This window comes from Hibiscus syriacus, unplaced genomic scaffold, assembly GCF_006381635.1.
Source record: "Hibiscus syriacus cultivar Baekdansim isolate YM2019G1 unplaced genomic scaffold, ASM638163v2 tig00110882_pilon, whole genome shotgun sequence".
Taxonomy (NCBI): Eukaryota; Viridiplantae; Streptophyta; class Magnoliopsida; order Malvales; family Malvaceae; genus Hibiscus; species Hibiscus syriacus.
The window spans coordinates 626,593-644,900 of record NW_024062896.1 but is presented as its reverse complement, the minus strand read 5'-3'; the positions used below and the strand labels follow the sequence as shown (position 1 = coordinate 644,900).

General features: G+C 35.0%; 1 pseudogene; it reads left to right on the top strand.

The window, feature by feature from the left end:
* Positions 1 to 2,862: 2,862 nt before the first annotated feature.
* Positions 2,863 to 6,231, top strand: LOC120144190 (annotated as a pseudogene).
* Positions 6,232 to 18,308: the final 12,077 nt, after the last annotated feature.

The following is an 18,308-nucleotide window of genomic DNA, read 5'->3' as shown; positions in this document are numbered from 1 at the left end:
TCAACTATCAGAAAAATTCTAAGTAAACGAAGCTCTTCGTTATATTTCAATTATAATATATTAAAATTATTGTTATTTTTATTAAAATGATTTAAAATATAAATAAAATAAATTCACATATTAATCAGTTATAATATTTGTGTATATATATATCATATTATCGTATTATTCAATTATTCTATGTTCGAGTTCTTATTAGGTCATTTTCTCTTTTTTTATTACCATTAACTATATATATTATGTCGTGATAAGTCTATCATTTAAATGATGTAGGCCAGTGGTTGGGGTGTTTGCTTTCTCCATTCATTTATTGGTGCACGTGGTATCATTTGATTGGATGAAAAATTTATTAAATTAAATAAAAATATTAAGAAAAAAAATTCAATAACATAGTAACACATGTCACCATCAAATTGAGGATTAAATTTATTGAATTAATTAAAAGTTAAGACCAAATTAATAGAATGTGTAAGTAATGAGGACTAAATGTGTAATTATAGAAATTTTATTAACTGCCACATCATCTCATATGTTAATATTTAACGTCAGGTGGCTTGATTGATAAGATTTAAATAGTTAGGCGACCTGATTGATAAAATTGAAAAATCGATGGTTAAAGTAAAAAGGATAAATAGTTAGGTGGTCAATGGTATAACTTACCCTAAAAACTAATGTTTTATAAATATTTTATTTTAATTAAATTACATTTAGATTTTAACTAATTTATAATTATTTGTTTAGTACTTTATAATTTAACATTTTATAAATTAATTTAATGATACTTACCATTAACTATGCTCATTTATGCTCGACAAACGTCGTAGAATTTTTCAAATGGAAGATATTTTTTTGAAAGACTGTAATATGAGTTATTTTCGGTAGTTCTTGTTAAAAATGGATAGTTTTAGATATTTTTATAAAAAGGGTATATTTTATGGTTCTAAATATTTTTGCATTAAAATAAAATATTGATAAATATTTTAATAGTTCAAGATTAATTAATTAATAAATTAAATCTCAATAATTATAAAAAATTAATATTAAGATAAATAATATTTTGAAATACGTTTAAGGAAGTTGTCTATGCTATTAATTAGCAAATCTTATAATTATAATACTAATTATTATTTGGATTTTGTTGAGGTTTTATGTACTTTTAACTTTCACTATGTAATAATAATATATTGAAAATTACAAATTATTTTTATTATATATTAGATGTTTTATTTTTTTTTAATAAACGAAATCCTCTAAAGAATATAGATACATGCATGAAATCTAAAGTTAAAAATGTACATGTTATCTAAAATAATTTCAGAAAAAATGTTAAAAATATGCCATTAATTTTTGTAATAAACTTATTATTATTATTATTATTGAGTATCTAGGGTGATTACAAGGTTATATGTGTTTAAGATTTTTCTTAGTAATTGACAACGCATACATACATACATACTTTACAGATACAACTACTCAAATCCAAAACCTCAGAAAAGAAAATATTTCTTTCAAGGCTTAATATACAAATAAGTGTTTAAACTATATCGTTTTTCCTAAAGTGGTGCCTAAATGTTTTTTCGATCAATCCACGAGCCTAGCGTTACAAACATTATCACTTTAGGTGCCTCTTCCGTAATAGTCGCTAAAAAACTTTGACATGCGTCGTGTTCTGCTAATTTTGAAAGTTTTAATTTTAAAAAGATTTAAAAATATTATTATATTTAAAAAAAATCATAATTTCTCAAAAATTACAAAAAAAACCCCAAATCCCTAACCTAACCCTAACTTTACCTCCCTTTCCGGCCACATTCACTGTCGTCGCTGCCGTCCTTATCATCTTCGTAGTTGGACGGCGGCGTCCTTGTCGTGGAGTCACAATTTAGGTTCGTTCTGGTAGCTTTCTTCATTGTGATTTAGGGTTTGTCGATTGTTGTTATGATGATTGTTTATCGGGTAATTGATCGTCAATGGAGGTGTGACTGGTTGGAAGTTCAAACGACGACAATGGGCGTCGATGTAAGGCTTAGATTTAGGGTTTTTAGAGTTTGGGAAGGTTGTTTAATATTTTTTTATAAAAAATTTTGGACTTTTAAAAAAATATAATTTTAAATTTTTTTATTTTAAATAAATTTTTTAAAATTACCTGAATGTAACATGTATTATTTAAAAGTAAAATTTAACGTCCGTTACAGATCAGACACGTAAAATGATAATGTTGATGATGCTAAATATCTGAATTGACCTTAAAAAATTAGACATCATTTGAAGAATTAAAGTATAATTTAGATAATTATTTTTGTATTAAGTGTTCTTTTAATTATGGAGAAAGAGTTTTTGTAATAAGCTTAGAAAATCTTAAATACCAACTTTTTATACATTATAATTGTTGCTTGTCGGTTCTTTCTTCTATAAACCACATTTCAAGGCCATAAACCCATCAATTTCACGCACCAAAAGTTTACGAAACACCAAAAATCAAAGAGAGACACTCTGCTTTACTGGTAATAAATTTTGCTCATCTTTTGAGGGTTCTAAATCAACAAAAGAATAAAAACAAAAGGGTATACTTCAAATTTCATCACTCCATTGGATCATAATTTTGTTTTGGTCATTAGATTTTAATAATTTTTTCTGTTTTTAACACTCTACCGTTAAATCATAAATTGTAAAATGATACGATCATTTATATTAAAATAATAAAATCTAATGATTAAAATATATTGAATGAGTCAAACTTAAATGATCAAATGTATAATTTAACCTAATAAAATAAAACAAATAAATAAATAACCTCCCAGAAAATCCAATATTTATCTTTCTTTTACTTTAGCCACTTGTCTCCTTCTTGAACTAGAAAAGAAAAATCCCATTTTTGTTTTAAATCTGGGATTTTCCCCCAACATTTTGTACCAAACTTCGTTTTCTATTTTTTTCCCTGTAATGACCAAAGCCTATCACTTACAGGTTCTGTTCTTCTGCCTTTTGAACAAGACTATAAATCTGGTTCTGCAAATCTCGTGACTGTTAGAATTCTCGTATTGGTTTTCTTCGAAACTGCATTGGAGATTGTAAAGTTCTTTCCTTGCCTTGGGAAGGAGCAACCTTTGCCATGGAATTTGTTCACCAATGGTTGTTTTATTTTGGTGTTTTCTCATGTTTTTTTACAGTTGTTTACAGTGCAACAGATCCCAATGACTTGAAAATCTTGAATGATTTCAAGAAAGGTTTGGATAATTCCGAGCTACTTAAGTGGCCTGAAAACGGCGACGACCCTTGCGGTCCACCTTCTTGGCCTCATGTTTTCTGTTCCGGCGACAGAGTCACTCAAATTCAGGTCCAAAATCTTGGTCTCAAAGGACCTCTTCCTCAAACCTTCAACCAGCTTACAAAGCTCTATAATATGGGGCTTCAAAAGAATCACTTTACTGGTAAATTACCAACCTTTAGTGGTTTATCAGAGTTGGAGTTTGCTTACTTGGATAACAATGAATTCGATACTATCCCTGCTGATTTCTTTGATGGACTTAGCAGTGTGCGTGTCTTGGCTTTGGATTATAATCCGTTTAATCAGACCACTGGATGGTCTATTCCTAAGGAATTGGCTAATTCAGTTCAATTGACGAACCTTTCTTTGGTTAACTGCAATGTGGTTGGTCCATTGCCTGCTTTTTCTAGGGAAGTTTCCTTCTCTTGTTGCACTGAAACTTTCTTATAACAGATTGTCCGGTGAGATTCCGGCGAGTTTCGGCGAGTCTCTGATGCAGATTTTGTGGTTGAATGATCAAGATGGTGAAGGGATGACGGGTAACATCGATGTGGTTGCCAATATGGTGTCCTTGACTCAGCTTTGGCTTCATGGGAATCAGTTCACAGGGACAATCCCGGAGAATATTGGGAACTTGACTTCTTTGAAAGATCTTAATCTCAATAGGAACCAGCTTGTTGGTTTGATTCCGGAGAGTTTAGCCAATATGAAGCTGGATAACTTGATATTGAACAATAATCAGCTGATGGGTGCGATACCGAAGTTTAAGGCCGGTAACGTTTCTTATGCTTCTAATTCATTTTGTCAATCTGACCCTGGGGTTTCATGTGCCCCGGAAGTTACTGCACTTTTGGACTTTCTTAGTGGTATGAATTACCCTATAAATCTTGCTTCTCAATGGTCTGGTAATGAACCTTGCACTGGACCGTGGATTGGATTGAGTTGCAATGCTAATTCTCAAATTTATATTATCAATTTGCCTAGACATAATCTTAGTGGTACACTTAGTCCGTCGGTTGCAAAGTTAGAGTCATTGATTGACGTTAGACTGGGGGAAAATAGTATACACGGGTACTGTCCCTGAAAATTTCACCCAACTGAAAGCTTTGAGAACGTTGGATCTGAGTGGAAACAATCTTGAGCCTCCATTACCCAAATTCCGTGACGGCGTGAAGCTTGTCACTGATGGAAATCCTTTGTTGTTAGCTAATCATACAAGTGAGTCTCCTTCCCCTGCTAGTAGTCCATCTCCTGCAAGTTCAGAGTCTCCACCGAGTGATCAATCAGATGGTACTAAGTCACCACCATCCGGAAGATCTCTCTCACCGCATAGAGATAAGAATTCTAACTCACCTACTGCCCCTACCAGTCAAGGTGTGTCCCAATCGAATGGTTTCCAAAGATTTAAGGTTTTAGTTGTTGCTGGAGGTGCAGCTGTTGCCATCTCGGTTCTTCTAGTGATTCTGTTTTCTATATTCTGGTGTAAGAAGAGAGAAAGAGCTTCTGACTCTCCTAGTTCTATAGTGGTTCATCCTAAGGACCCATCAGATCCTGAAAACATAGTTAAGATTGCTGTTTCGAGTAACACCACCGGAAGTTTATTTAGTAAAACTGCTACAAGCCCGGGCAGTAGTAATAGTAGTGCAACGCAAAGTTCTCATGTCGTTGAGAGCGGAAATTTGGTCATTTCTGTTCAAGTACTCCGCAAAGGGACCAAGGATTTCGCCCAAGAAAATGAGCTCGGCCGCGGTGGGTTTGGAACTGTTTACATGGGTGAACTGGATGATGGAACAAAACTAGCAGTTAAGAGGATGGAGGCTGGCGTGATAAGCAGTACAGCATTGGATGAATTTCAGTCCGAAATTTCCGTTCTTTCTAAGGTCCGACACCGACATCTGGTTTCTCTCTTGGGGTATTCCATTGAAGGTAATGAGAGGCTTCTTGTCTACGAGTATATGTCTCAGGGTGCTCTAAGCAAGCATCTGTTCCATTGGAGGACCCTGAAATTGGAACCTTTATCTTGGAGGAGGAGACTCGGTATTGCACTGGATGTTGCCAGAGGAATGGAGTATCTGCATAACCTGGCACGGGAAACATTTATCCACCGAGATCTCAAGTCTTCCAACATCCTTCTAGATGATGACTTTCGAGCAAAAGTTTCCGATTTCGGGTTGGTGAAACTCGCACCGGATGGAGAGAAGTCTGTGGCAACTAGGCTTGCTGGCACATTTGGATACCTAGCACCTGAATATGCCGGTGAGCAATCTAGTTTCATCTCCGAATATTTGGTCTAATTTGACATTGAATTCTTTTTTCAGCTTCGCAAAGTGATCGACAACTGAAAACCGGTTCATATTGGATTCATGTTTTCGACAATATGTGTTTGTATATCTTATTAAAGTTTGTTCTGTTGGGTGCAGTAATGGGGAAAATCACTACTAAGGTGGACGTCTTCAGCTACGGAGTGGTGTTGATGGAACTATTGACTGGATTAACAGCACTCGATGAGGATCGATCAGAGGAAAGCCGTTATTTGGTCGAGTGGTTTGGTCGAATCAAATCAAACGACGAGAAGCTCATGGCTGCAATTGATTCCACTTTGGAAGTGAACGAGGAAACCCGTGAGAGCATATCCACCGTAGCTGAACTAGCCGGGCACTGCACTGGAAGGGAGCCTTATAATCGGCCAGACATGGGCCATGTGGTGATTGTTCTAGCAACCCTAGTAGAGAAGTGGAAGCCAGTCGACGACGAATCCGAGTGTTATTCTGGAATCGACTATAACCAGCCACTATCCCAGATGTTGAAGGTTTGGCAGGCAGCAGAAAGCCAAGGCCTGAGCCATACAAGTCTGGATGATAGTAAAGGAAGCATTCCGGCAAAACCTTCCGGATTCGCCGACTCCTTCACATCTGCAGACGGCCGATGATGGTAGGTAAGCACAAGTAATTTTACTTACATTGTTCTTGAGACATGAAATTGTCATTACAAGGCGTGTAGATATAGAGACCGTTTTCGATATTTCTAAAGTTGATGAATCAATTTTCAAACTGTACGATGAAACGACATGAACACAAGACGAATATATGAATTCCCGGGGTCCATTTCTCTTTATTCATCGACTTATTATTGTTTCACATGGTGCTGCTGCTGATGTCTCTTTTCTAACATGTTGATTTTTGTAAGACTGTAAGGTCATACGCATGCCATCAACTGTGGAAATAACAGTTAATAGTCTCAACTTCATCTTTTAGTTTTTGTCTAAACAAAGGATAATGTTTAATGATCTTCTCAACCACACATTCCCTAACAGTCAAAATATCGTGTCTGCAATAATTCAAAACAATGGATTGAAAGCAGTCATTCATGGCGATTAGGATTTCATGCGCGGAGCATGAAATGGCTATGCTTTTTTCATTAGTGTTGGGGAAACGGCATGTGCCGATGCATGAGCTTAGTTTGTTCCTGTTTAATATTTGAGAAAATCGCCTCAGTGACCAAAAATGTCTTATAATATACGATTTTAACCAATTTTTTTTGGATTTGCCAAAATGACCAACAAAATCGCAATGCGATCTCTAATTCGCAACGCGATATCCAGTATCGCAAATTCGCGTTGCGATAGTTGAAAATCGCATTGCGATTTTCTATTTCGCGTTGCGATAGTTGAAAATCGCATTGCGATTTTCTATTTCGCGTTGCGATAGTTGAAAATCGCGTTACGATTTTCCTTTTCGTGTTGCGATAGTCTACAGTGTCGTTGCGATAATTTTCTCTAAAAAGATAGTATCCGCGCGGACGTGTCGAAGACACGTATTACCATTACCACTACCATTACCACTACCATTACCACTACCATTACCATTACCACTACCACTACCACTACCACTACCACTACCACTACCACTACCACTACCACTACCACTACCACTACCACTACCACTACCACGACCACGACCACGACCACGACCCGACCCGACCCGAGACGAGACGGCGGCGGCGGCGGCGGCGCGCGAGAGTCCCCCTTGTTCTCTTTCACTCAACAAGGAAATGGGAAATCCAAGCCTTAAATACACTTCCATATAGTGTTTCCAATACTATGTGGGATTGAGCATTACTCAACACTTCAAAGAAAATATAGTAATTTTTGTAGCATGTTTCCTACTTAATCCATATCTAAAAATATTAAAACATTTTATCATATTAAAACTATATGTATAAGTTTGAATTGAAATGTAGATATCTACAACTCTTTTAATTCTCTTGATAAAATGATAAAATGTTTTAGATATGTGGATTAAGTGGGAAACATGTTACAAAAATTGCTATATTTTCTTTGAAGTGTTGAGTAATGCTCAATCCCACATAGTATTGGAAACACTATTGGGAAGTGTATTTAAGGCTTGGATTTCCCATTTCCTTGTTGAGTGAAAGAGAACAAGGGGGACTATCGCGCGCCGCCGCCGTCGTGGTCGTGGTCGTGGTCGTGGTCGTGGTCGTGGTCGTGGTCGTGGTCGTGGTAATACGTGTCTTCGACACGTCCGCGCGGATACTATCTTTTTAGAGAAAATTCTTAAGAAACAAAATCTTTTTTTTAATTTACTATAGACTATCGCAACGAATTTGGAAAATCGCAACGACACTGTAGACTATCGCAACGTGAAATGGAAAATCGCAACGACACTGTACACTATCGCAATGCGAGATGAAAAATCGCAATGACACTGTACACTATAGCAACACAATTTTCAACTATCGCAACGCGAAATGGAAAATCGCAACGACACTGTAGACTATCGCAACGCGAAATGGAAAATCGCAACGACACTGTAGACTATCGCAACGCGATTTTCAACTATCGCAACGCGAAATGCAACGTGAATTTACGATACTGAAAATCGCGTTGCGAATTAGAGATTGCATTGCGATTTTGTTAGTCATTTTGGCAAATCCAAAAGAAGTTGGTTAAAATCGTATATTATAAGGCATTTTTGGTCACTGAGGCGATTTTCTCTTAATATTTATGTCCCCACTCTGTTTTTTTACTTTTGCCTTTTTTTTAAATGTTTCAGTCTTTGTTGTTGCAACTCCCTTAGGTCCTTTATCAAACTCAGTTTGTAACTTTTTTTAATTTGCAATCTTTTGATAATGTGTCACTCTAACATTGTTGCGCCGTTAAAAAAATTAAGGATGATGTTGATGTGGCACAATAAGATAATATCACATTATCATTGAATTTTTTTCAAATGCCACGTCAGCAGTTCTGTTACTTTTTTAACGGTGGGTGATCAAAATGAAATCAGAACATAAAGTTAGGTATGATTTTGAAAAAAAAATAGTTAGGCGATCAAAATTGAACAAAATTGATAATTGAGATACTAAACGTGTAGTTTACTTAAAAAGTTATTAAGATTCTTAATTAAGTAAATAAAAAATCATATAGCAAAGACCAATAGGAGAGAAAGGGTTTAAACCCTTGTTAAGGGTGTAAATGAATCTAGTTTGAACGAATAAAGTTGTGTTCGTGTTCATTGTTTTATTTTTGAAAGTTTTCATGTTCGGTTCTTGTTTGTTTAAATTTTTAATATAATGTTCGTTCATTTATTTTTGAAGGTGTTCATATTTGTTCGTTTAGTGTTCGAAACATGTTCATTTAATATTTTTTATATGTTCGCGAACATATTTATTTAGTGCTTAATGTTAGTTTATATGTTTATTTATATGTTTGCAAACATGTTCATTTAGCAACATATCCATTTGTAAGTTAAAAATCGTAAAAATATGTCACTAGTCCTTAAACTCCTTATTCTTTATAGTTTTAACTTCAAATTTCATCTTGTGACCAATTTAGTACCTACATTCACCAATATTTAAAATGCAAAAAAGAAAAGTACACAAACTTATTCATGAACATAAACAAACAAATCGATATAAATGAGTTTGTTCATGTACATAAACGAACCGAACACATCTATGTTCGTGTTCGTACATTTATTAAATAAACATAAAAGTTTTGTTCATACTCGTTTATTTGACTTAACAAACGGACATAAATAAATGTTGTAAGAATGATTCATGAACTCCTCGGAGTTAATTTCTATTTTGTTATTGAAGATACTAATTTTTTTTACCCATATTTTAATTATTATTATTATTATTATTATTATCATTATTATTTATTATTATTATTATTATTATTATTATTATCATATATATTATTATTATTATCATTATTATTATTATTATTAAAATATTAATATATATAAATATTATTAAAATAATTAATTACAAACCAATTTTCTGGCCCAAACCAAACTGAAACCCAAAAACAATTTAGGGTTTCAGTTAGGGTTTCCTAACCCTAATCCCAGCCGCCTCAGCTTGCTGCCGTTGGATCTGGCAAGATCCAACGGTCCAGATGGAAACCCTAGGGTATGATACCCTAGGGCTACGCGGCCGCCGTTGCTGTTCTCCTCCGCGCTGCCACGTCCCAACGAAGGCTCCAGAAGCTCCAACGCCAGCCGTCCAGCCATGACTACGGGGTGAGTCACCACTGGTAGTCCGGTGACTCACCGAGACCCCCTCTTCGAACCAGTCCGATGGCCACACCGGTGGTGGCTATAAAAGCCACCACCCGAACTTGAAGAAAAAAAAAAGAAAAAAAGAAAAAACAGAGACCAAAAGAAGAACACAGAGCCGAAAAAAAACAGAGAAATAATATAAAAGAAAACTACTACCAACGATCTCAGTCAACATCCACAACCAGCAACCAAAATAGAAGGAAAAAAAGGAGAGAAGCTTACCGAGGAAGCCACGACCACCGGAACCCTCCAAACGTCACCGACAACCTTCGAAAACCGAAGGTATTTTCCTAGATTTGCTCCTGTGGGAGCTTTTTAGGAGAAAATAACACCGGAACCGTCCTTAGGACGGTCCGATCTATTTAATGGTGGAAAAATAAGATTTCCGGCCACCAGATGCGGTGGCCGGCGGTGATGGTCACGGCGGCAGACGGTTGCCGTCCGGTGACCGGCTTCCCTCCGGTGAGGGAAGCTAGAGAGCTGAGAGAGCTTTGTTCATTCTCTCTCAGTTAGAGAGAGAATGAAATTTGAAAAAATGAAATAGATGGCCCGAAGGGCCGGCTGTTTTTGACCTTTTATAGACCTTCCGAACGACGTCGTTTCGGAAGGACTATGCGTAATTAGACAATAGTTAAACCCCGTCCGCCGTCCTCCTAACTTGTAAACTTTACATTTTAGTCACTAAATCAAATTATAAATACTTTTAATTCAGTCTTCGAATTTCAATTTTATTTATTTTAGTCCTTTTTATTAAAATAATATATTTAGGATAAATAACAGATTTAATCCCTTAATTTTAATAAATAATATTTAATCCCTAGTTTATATTTTAATTTATTTTATTATAATATCCGAATTTTAGATAATTTTATTTTAGTCACTAAATAAATAAAATAAATAAATAGCATGTTTAATCCCTAATTTTGATTAATTATAATTAGGTTTTTAATTTTATTTTTTCTATCATTTAGTTATTATTTAAAATATATCGTTCTAGTTGTATTTTTATTGTTTTAATTTTACTTGTTTATTTATTTAAATATTTTATAGTCATAAATATATATATAATAATAAATATTTACTTCAAATAAATTATTTAATATTTATTTTCAATATCGAAGAAAATGACAGTCTTAATACAACTGGATGTCCTATTCTGGTATTTTAAAATTAAATATTATAAAAAAATTATTATTTAATTTTATGTAAATTAATCAAATAGAAAGAAAAGAGCTGTCTTAAGGCACCTAGAAGTTCTTTTCTGATATTTTTAAATAAATAAATATTTTTTTATATAATTTTGAAATAATAGAATTATAAATTAAAATATTTTTGAATTTTTAAATTTTAATAATAGAGACAATTTATAATTAAAAAGTACCAATTTTGGGCGTTGTAGGGTGCTAATCCTTCCCTAAACGTAACCGACCACGAATCCCTTTTATTATTAAAAGAATGAATTTTTGGTTATAACGCAGATCAGTTCATTTTTTTTATTAGTGTTTTCTTTAAAACTCTTTTAAAAAAATAATTTTTAGGTATTCGACCTACCTGACCCAAAAGGCCGATGGCGACTCTCAAATTATTTTCAAAAACATTTATTTAAATCAATTTTCCATTTTCAAATTTTTAGGTATTCGTGCCCGGACGAAAACAGGTTACGACAGCTTGGCGACTCTGCTGGGGACTGTCAAACTTTTAAAAATCAATTATGAATTGTCTCTATTAATTAAAATTAAAAATTCATATATTTAATTTTAATTTATCTTTTCAAAATTTTTATATTTACTATTATTTTCATAATATTTATATGTTTTTATTTTATTTGTTGCAATTATTTTATTTCATTATTTATTTTACTGTCAGAGGTATGAACATTTCTCCTCACACGAAACATGTGCATTGCATAACATAAAGCTCTATAATGAGTTGTCCCTTTTAAGTGGGAGTGAAAGCGACGTCTTCGTGAGAATTTATTCTCCGTGTCAGACCTAGCAAGTAACTTTCGGGGTTCATATGCTCTATGTCTTCGTGAGAATTTATTCTCCGTGTCAGGCATAGAGAAATGTATCCCCTCGAATTGAACTCGATCCATTTTAGTCTGTGATGGACTAGGATTGAGGGTTAGCAACCCAAGGGGCACTAACAAGGACAATTCGGGTACCTTTATTCTTAGATCTGAAACCCTGCATATAAAAAACCTTAGAAACTCTTCCAATCCGAAGTCATGCCGAAATTTTGTATAAAATAGGAGTACACACAGAGAAATGAATTCTAACTTTCTTGTTTATTATTTTCTTTATTGATTAAATTACATGTTATTTAAATTATTTAAATTTAGAAAAAGCATGTTTAAATAAAAAATATTTATGTAAATGTTATTATTAAATTTCTTATTATGTAAACTAATTTATTTTCTTTTTGTGTTCTTTATTTTCTGTTTGCATAGCATCATACAGGATAAAAGACATTGATCCTTGTTAATTGTCTCATTGGAAAGCCTTCATCTATGGATAAAAAGTGTTCAAATCAAGTAATTCTAAACTCAGAAGTAAGACGTGGGCTGAGGACTTACAAAGACAAGAAGGAGACAGTCTGCAGGATGATTATGTATCTGAATTGGCCAGTTATGCTCCAGTTTCGCTAAAAGAAATGATATGCAAGATTTGCGAAGCATTGGAAAGTTGGGATTCAAACAAAAAATTGCAGTTTTATCAGATTTACGGAGACATCCCATATTTGCTCTATGTCGAAGTTGATGATGAATTACTCAGAGCCCTGATTCAATTCTGGAATCCAGGATACAATTGCTTCACTCTCAATAAAGAGGATTTGGTCCCTACTATTGAAGAGTATATACTTTGCTACATATGAGGGGGCTTTGGAGAATCGAATCTATTCAAAGTCAATTAAAACTCAACCTTTTCGAGTTAGTTAGCAAAGATTGCCGGGGTACGAGAAGAATGGGTGGCATCCCGTACAAAACAAAAAGGCGAAAGCGAAGGCATTGCTTGGACCAACATTAAAGAACTTATTCAGAGTCATCCAGATATTAAAGTACGATTCGATTTATTTGCTCTGGGTATGTATGGTATGGTCATCTTCCCAAAAGTATTGGGATATGTTGAAGCTGGTGGTAGATTTGTTTGAACAATTGCCAAAAAGATTAATCTTGCTTCTGCAATCTAGCAAGACTTTCAGATCGTTAAATGCTTGTAGAATGCTAGGAGGTGGACGATTCTCAGGATGTACCCAGTGTTATGTTTGGATCCGTAGTCATTTCTGGAGGACAGAAAAAGTTCATACCGACGCTTTAATACGGATTACACACCATTAAAAGAATTTCTAGAGCAGGAATGGCCGAAAGAAATTAAGAAGATATGTGGATTAATGCCTTTCGAAATCTGCAAAGCAATGACATTGTTTGGCGAGCCCCGTGGCAAATCCAAAGGGAATTCTTTTACAGATGTGGAGATTACAACTGGATAATGCTACTCGGATTATGGGGAGGAATTGGATATGCACCACTTCTGGTTATAAGACAGTATGAAGGTCGTCAATTTGTACCTGTCACTGCTGGATTACAGTCATCTGAATTCGTATTCCACATCAAAAAATTATAAAAGAAGTATCATGGAAGCTGTTATAGCTTGGAAACAACTTTTTGTATCCGAGCTAAAGCAACAAAAGAATGCTAACTCCTGATATGAAGAATGGAGATCTGTCAGGAAAAATGAAAATATTCCTCTACCAGATCAAATTGAGGATATCTCTATGGAAGATCGCATTAAGGTGGTTCCGTCAGAAATTGAAATCTTGAGAGCTGAGTTTGAAGCAGAAAGAGAGGATGGTCGAAGAATTAGAGCAAATAAGACAAGATAAAGCTATGATGGGTGTGGACATTGACTTTCATTCATCACAATGTGCAATGTTGAGAAAGATAAAGAAAAGGTGATGAGAGTTCAGAACATTACAGAAAAATTACCAGGAGTTATATAAATCCCGTAAAGCATCAGGATCAAGCCAAGCAACAATACAGATGACTAGAGAGTTGAACATCGAGAAAAGACGAGTTGAAGATCTGAAAGGAAAGAATAGCCGTCTACTCAAAAGCCTTGAGAAGGGAAAGCAAAAAATGGAAGATTTTGAGGTCGATAGAAGAGAGCGAATTATAAAACACAAGGCTGAACACCGCGAGATCATGAATCAAATACAAAGAGAAAGAGATCGAGCCAAAGATTTAGAAGAAATGAAGAATGACATCTTTAATAAATTTGAAGGTGAGAAAAATTATGTTCAAGGGATTTGAATCTGAAATGAACCAGTTGATTGCTGAACTTGAAGTCAGAGGCCAAAAGATGGAAGAATACAATGTTGAAAAAGAAAAATGGGAGCTGGAAAGGAAAAATTTCAACACCAGACTTGAGGTAGAGCAGGAGGTGGCTAGAAATTGGATGCAATGATGCAGAAACAAGGATGTTCAAATCCAGAAGCTTAATCAAAGAACGCAAGAAGCACGAACAAAACTCGAAGAAGATCTGGATCAGTCTAGAAACAAAAACTCAGAGTTTAACGCTTACATTTTGCAACTTGAAGAGTCATTATTTCAAGAAAAGGTTCTTCTAGGACCTAATGATCTCAAAGAAAGTAATGAGAAAAATGCTTCACTGCGAAGACGCATTAGAGATCTTGAAAAAATTCTGCACAATTGTCAAGTCAGAATCACTGAGTTAGAGCAAATTCTTGAAGGAATGAATGAACAATGGCAAAAGTCAACTGATTTCTATGTGGAAAGAAGTGAAGAAAGAAGTAATATGGTGTTCGAGGCCATGGTTCAAATGAGCAAAGTTGCTAGATATGTTGGGGAACTAGCTGTTGAAGCCAAAATAATTGAGCATCAAGTTGATCCAGTTTCTAAGTGCGGAAAGAAGGTGTCATGGTTAATGAAATAAGTTATAGAGCTTAATAGGAAAGCTATGCCTTATCTGTAGTTATGAAATATTATAAAGAAACTTTTGTATGCCGATGACAGTTGTTCTATGACAGTTAACTTTTTGGGATCAATGTTTTTTTTTTGCATACATACATTTTTCATACATTCATCATTCATTTTATAATTTTCTTTATGAATGATTTTATTATTTTATTTATTAAGATAAAATTCATTAATTAAAATTTGGAAAAAATAATATTAAAAGATTTTTCAATCGCAGTTATTATGGCCAAAAGAGAAATACAACATCACTACGGTACTAGACAAGCTACTAAGGGAATTATGGAGGATAAAATACAGCGTGTTGAGGAACAGCATCATAAAGAACAAGAGGAAATGAGAATGAAGCTGGAAAAAATAGAAGCCAGTATTGCAAATTCACAAGACAGTATGATGAAGAAAATAGAGGACATGTTTAAAAGGCAGGCTATCAGTGGAAAAATGCATGAAAATCCTGTATCTTTAGACCAAGAACCATATATCCTCTAGGTTTTCCACCAGAACCAATTATCACTCTGGCACTATACCTATACAAATCAATGCTCGTACATCTGCATTACAAGAAGCCAAACCACATGAAGGTCACAAGTGGATCCTGCATCTTCAAGCAAAAATCCGCTTATATCAGATGTGAAATAGGAGATATGAATACTGATCATTTGATCCCAGATTTGAATGAGCTGAATGAGAACAAAAAGTAAATGAAGAACTGACCAGACAATCAAGAGCTTAGAAGAACGAATGAAATCTGTGGAAATAACTGAATCATTCTATGGGTTGACGCTAGTGAGTGAGTTTGGTTCCAGACTTAATCCTCCCCATCAAGTTCAAAGCTCCTGAATTTGATAAATATGATGGTACTACATGCCCTTCATCCCACATTACAATGTTTTGTCGCAGAATGGCAGGATATGTGAAAGACGAGAAAATTGTTAATTCACTGCTTTCAGGATAGTTTGACAGGACCGGCTTTAAAATGGTATACTCAATTGACCAAAGCCAACATTAGATCCTGGAAAGATTTGGCTAAAGCATTTTAGAGCAGTATCGCCATGTAACAGACATGGTCCCTGATAGATGGACTCTCCAAAATTTGGAGAAAAAGAATAACGAAACATTCAACATGCCCAAAGATGGCGTGACACGGCAGCCCAAGTTCAACCGCCTTTGTCAAAAAAGGCCACAGTAATATTTGTCATAATTGAAGGCTCCTTATTTAAATCATCTAATGGGGAATGCAACCAGAAATTTTGCAGATTTGGTCATTTCTGGAGAACTCATTGAAAATGTCTTGAAAAGTGGCAAAATTGAATCAAATGGGGGTCTAGTTCCAAAAGACCTACGTACCGGAAAAAGGAGAATGAAATCAACAATGCAAATTCTACAGCAAAGATTCATCGAAAGTGTTACAATAACCCAGCCAAGGGTTAAGAAAGAGGAAACAAACACTAATCGAACAGATTCCAGAGGATCTCGAAAGGAAAATGAAAGGTTGTCTTTTACACCTTTACCAGTACCATATGCTGAGATCTATGATTCGCTGTAAAAGCAGATGTCATACGGCCCTATCCTTTGGTTCCCATGCAACCACCATTCCTCCTTTGGTATGATACAAAGGCACACTGTGTTTATCATGAAGGAATCACGGGTCATTCTATTGAAAACTGTTTGGCATTCAAAAGGTGGTTCAAAATTTGATCAACACTGGGAAGTTGGAATTCAATACACCATCTGCATCAAATCATCCATTGCCAAATCATGGAGATAAAAACGTGAATGCAATTCAGGAAGAGAACAGAAAGAAAGCAAAAACTGACATTTTTGAAATTAAATCTCTGTTTGTTTGGGTATTCCAACAACTCTCTTTAGCCGGTATAATTCACAACAATTCAGGCCAAAGCAGAATGAAGGCAAGAATTATTGTGAATATCATCAGGAGAAAGGCATAAAATTCAACTATGTCCTGAGTTTAGGGATTTGGTGCAAAAATTGATGAACATTAGAGAAATAGAATTCTTTGAAGAAGAACCAGGGAAAAAAGAAGATGATGTTTGCTCATCAGAGGATTCTAAACCAAGTCAAAGAATAAATGATCATGTGATCATTATGTGAATCATCTACGGTGATTTCTGCACCAATAAAGCCGAAAGTAGTTATCACCACTCCTCTACCATTTCCATACAAAGATACCCGCAGGTACCTTGGAATTATACTACCAATGTTTCAATGGTAGGAGGATCTGTTTCTCTAGAAAAAACAGAAAGAAAATACAGAGTTTGGATACAACATCGACGTCTGAAGCAATAAGCGAAGTCGGTTCTTTACGAGAAGTGGGAGATGTTACTCTCCTGAAACATCCAATGCTTCAGAACAAGTGAAAGCAAAAGGAAAAGCCATGGCAATACCTCAGAAGGTATTTGAGGATGAATCCCTCCATCATTAATGAGCCTGTGACAGAAAAACAAGCTCAAGAATTTTTGAAATTCCTGAAACATAGTGAGTGTGGTTGAACAACTACTAAACAAACAAGCGCGATTTCTATTCTTGATTATTGATGAATTCAAAGCACATAGAATGCTTTGATGAAAATTCTCAATCAAATATTCATCCCTGAAGATATATCCCTCAATAAACTTGACAGAATTGTGGGACATATAGCCGCTGACAATTACATAACATTCACGATGATGAAATACCGGAAGGCGGAATGGGGTCAGTAAAAGCTTTGAACATCACGACACATTGTCATGTATTGATTGACAATGGATCCGCTCTCAATTTGATGCCTCTAGTCACACTTCAAAGAATGCCTGTGGATCATCACACATAAGAGTTATCAGAATGTAGTGCGAGCATTTGATGGTACTCAAAAAGAGGTGCTTGGGAAAATGGAAATATCGTTGTTAATTGGACCAGTCGTGTACAATACTTTGTGGTGATGGACATCCACCCTACATATAATTGTCTATTAGGGAGGCCATGGATTCATTCAGCAGGAGCCGTTCTTCTTTATTACATCAGAAATTGAAATTTGTTGTTGATGGACAACTAATACGTAGGAGCTGAAGAAATTGCGTCGGTAACAAGTGATGTTCCATATATCGACACCAATGATGATGCTCTTGAATGGTCTTTTCGAGCTCTTGAATTTGTAAATGCAACCTTTATTGCAGAAGGAAGCAAAATTCCATATCCCAGATTGTCTGATTGCACCAAGATGACGGTACAACAAACTTTAGGCATCGGAGCTAAAGCTGGGAAAGGGTTAGGAAAGAATCTTCAAGGGATTTCAGTTCCTGTCAATATACATATGAAGAATGATCGTTTTGGGCTTGGATTTAAGCCCAATTATCAGCAAAAGAACAAAGATATGAAAAGAAGATGTGAAGACAGAAAGGCAAAATTGAAAGGAGGAGAAATCCTTTGGAAACACATGTCTTTCCCACAGTTGAAGACCATATTCAGATCA